This window comes from Tupaia chinensis, unplaced genomic scaffold (assembly GCF_000334495.1).
Source record: "Tupaia chinensis unplaced genomic scaffold, TupChi_1.0 Scaffold000012_1, whole genome shotgun sequence".
Taxonomy (NCBI): domain Eukaryota; kingdom Metazoa; phylum Chordata; class Mammalia; order Scandentia; family Tupaiidae; genus Tupaia; species Tupaia belangeri.
In genome coordinates, this window is record NW_006159442.1 from 607,048 (window position 1) to 610,437 (window position 3,390).

Sequence of the window (3,390 nt, forward strand, 5' to 3'; positions counted from 1 at the left end):
GACATTAAAGAATTCTGTGACATGACAAGCTCTAGGAAAGAGAGTCTTAAAAGAGACTTGTTTAGCTCCACCATGTCATCTGCGGGACTAAACCAGCAATGAACAAGAGTTTGGGAGTTGGAAATGAAGAGATCATGACATTTTTGGTTACAAGGCCAAGTCATTTGATGACCTTGAGTAAGGCATTCCATTTATCTAAATATCTCTACACTAAGACTCACTGTTTTATTTCCTCTTTGGAGTGTTGGCTTTGCACCTTTAGTTGGGTGATTCTTTTCACTTTTGTAGAATTATAGGGCCGTCAGTGTATTTTGCATGAGACAGCATGGCTTCACATTCTGGCTTTCTCTCTACAACGCTGTGACTTTGGGCAAGCCATTCTAACTTCCTGAGTCTCAGTTTCCTCAACCACAAAATGATGACAATAATAATAGTCCTACTGCATAGAGTGTAAGAATTAAATGTTAATGATTTAAACCAGTTAGGACAGTGCCTCACATATACAAAGTGCTATAAAGCTGCCTCCAGTGTTCACATTCTCTAGCTTAAATCATTTAGACCATTCCTCGGTTTTTAAAGACAGTGGGAGATTTCACAGTTCCCATCAGCCTATCACTATTCTAGTATTCAGTGATCCTCATTAAGGACACTGAATTCTTAAAATGTATGTAAACCTATTTTCCCTTAGAAGGCTCTGGCAACTACATTGATAAAATAGTTGTCATTCAAGAATTCCAATTAGAAGTGAGTTACAAGGGAAGAGAAATCAACCTTTCTATTTTTCACTTCTCAGGTACGTGGAAATTCTGGAAGGAAGAGATGTAATTGTACTAAGAAAACCAAATCCAGGAGTGAATGAAGAGCCCACAGTACAAACTACAGAATGTTAGCAGCCATCCAGCCCAATCCTTTGATTCCACACATGAGTAAACTGAGGGACAGAGCGGTAAATGGTACTGTTTCCTTTAATACACCAAATATTGTGCTTAAAACCTTGTGATTTCAAAAATAAATTAATGGCATTTCTTTGATATGTTTACCAAGAAACTATCATTTATTTGTGTATTGCTGCCATTGATTGGATGATGCTTTAAACATGTTTTGCTTTTCATGGCTTACTTACATGTCACATAAAAAAATCATTATTGATACTTTATTATTGAGATTTTTACCCAAAATGGCATTTTCCAGCCTGGCCACTTATTTCTTTACCATATTTTTCTCTTCATGATTTTTATCATTTCCAGGAAAAAGCTTACATGATCAAAAAATGTAATTCTAGCTTCTACAAAGTTACTGAATAATTAAGGAGATGCTTTTACTCAGACTGTGGTTATAGAGAGAATGTTTATTAATAAGGACTATTTCAAACAATAGGAAGGGCATATCAAAGAAAAGCCTTTACCAGAGAGAGAGAGACAATGGAGTCATCGGAGAGTCTTACCTGTCATGAGGAAGGAGGAAACTAGGTCTTATCTTTTATCTTGGAATCTGTAGGACATGGTTGTCTTTTGTGGTTATCTGTTTCCTAGAACTCAAAAATGTTGAGCAATTTCTCCTCTTTTCAGAGACCACAGTCTCACATAAGATTTAATTCTGTAAAATTTTGAGGGTAATTCAAAAAAGTAACCAAGTTGGTTGTTTTTGTTTGTTTGTTTTTGCTATAGGGTATGTGAGCTCACTGAAGAGAGAGAGGAAGGGAGAGAGAGAAAATGAGAAAGCACCCTCCTCCTCTAGAGGGGATGGCCATGCTATAGTCCCTTCTCCTCTCTTCTCCTTTCAGGATTTGGGGCACATGTGCACATGTGCTGGCATGATTACCAAGCCACTGGGTCTGAACTTCGAATGACACAATCAGCCATGTGGGATCCAGCTACCTTAACCACCACACCACTGGCTGGTACCAGAACCCAAGCTCTCTAGGCCAGTTACTGCTCAGTCCCCTAAAGTGATCCCCTTGCATAGACAGTTGTCTGGCTGGCCACAGAGTACAGCAGGTTAAGCACTGTTCATAGGGAGCCAAATCTACATGGTCAATCATAATTTGAACCCAGCAGCTTGAAAACTACACCAGGTACATGTGTGTGTGTGTGTGTGTGTGTGTGTGTGTGTGTGTGTGTGTGCCCCAAATCCTGAAAGAATGGAGAACTGGAGGAAAAAGGATTGTGATGTGAGCACATCCCATTGTGGGTGCTGTCCTGGTGCCTCCTGGTGCCACCTTTCCTGTATCCTCCGTCCAAAACAAACAAAAACAAAATAGTGTGCCAAATCCCTGCAGAAGGAGTTCAGCACTCACAGATTACACACACCTGAATGCTGTCTGAATTTCCCATCTTCCATGCCATCATTACTCACCTTGTGCTAACATAGACATAAGTCACCACATTATCAGGATTAGGAGTAGAAAGTGAGATGAAACAAATTTCTAAAATTCATTGGAGTCATGAAAATAAAAGTAGTTGATTCAAATTCAGTGGTAGGGCTACTATGTCTAACAGAATCACTATAATTTCTCAGTGACATGACTTGATATAAATATAATGTGTGTCTAGAGTGTGCGTGTGTGTGTGTAAGAAAAAACTGAGAAAAGGTTTGACATTTGAGGTTTTACTGACAGGTTCATCCATTTGTTTTTCTTCTGCTTTTCATTCCCTTTGATTAGGCTGTTTAGCAACTCTGAAGAGACCAAATTAATTTGTGTGAATTTAGTAATAATGCATATAATTTCTATCCATAGACAGGCAAAATCTGTTCAGTGGAGGTTCAATTGACTGGTCTCTCCCACTGTGGAAGAAGCCAGTTTGCATCAACCTAAACACATTAATTTGGGCACTTTTATTGACCTATAAATATATTTGGTCTTTGGATTCCCCTTGGAATGAGTTCAAATATTTTCTGGTTTCTTTATTTGTTAATAAATTAAACAAAATCTTTTAACATGTGCCCATTTTTATATTTGTCATTTTTTAAATTAATTGTTAATACACATAGATAAATATATGTAAAGTCCCACTAACTCATATTTTCTTTAAGAAGGAAAAATCTGGGACAAGAAGGCAGCGTGGTGATTGAAAACGTTGGACTCACACGTGACTGACTGCGGTGTAAGTCCCAGACCTGGTGACTTGCTTTCTCACTTTCCCTCTTTCTCTCTGTCTGGCTCTCTCTGGTCGAATTAAACAAAAATAATAATAATAGTAATAAATGAAGTTAAATTTAAAAAAAAGAAGAAAAAGTCTTTTTGATTAGAGTATGTTCAAGGAAATAATTTTATATATTTCAAGTTTATATTAGAAGTATTATCCAATAAAGATCAATACTTTTTTTATTTTTTTTACTTTTGTTTTTTACTTTTTTTTTTTTTTTTGGAGAGATTTTCACTGTAGGGCG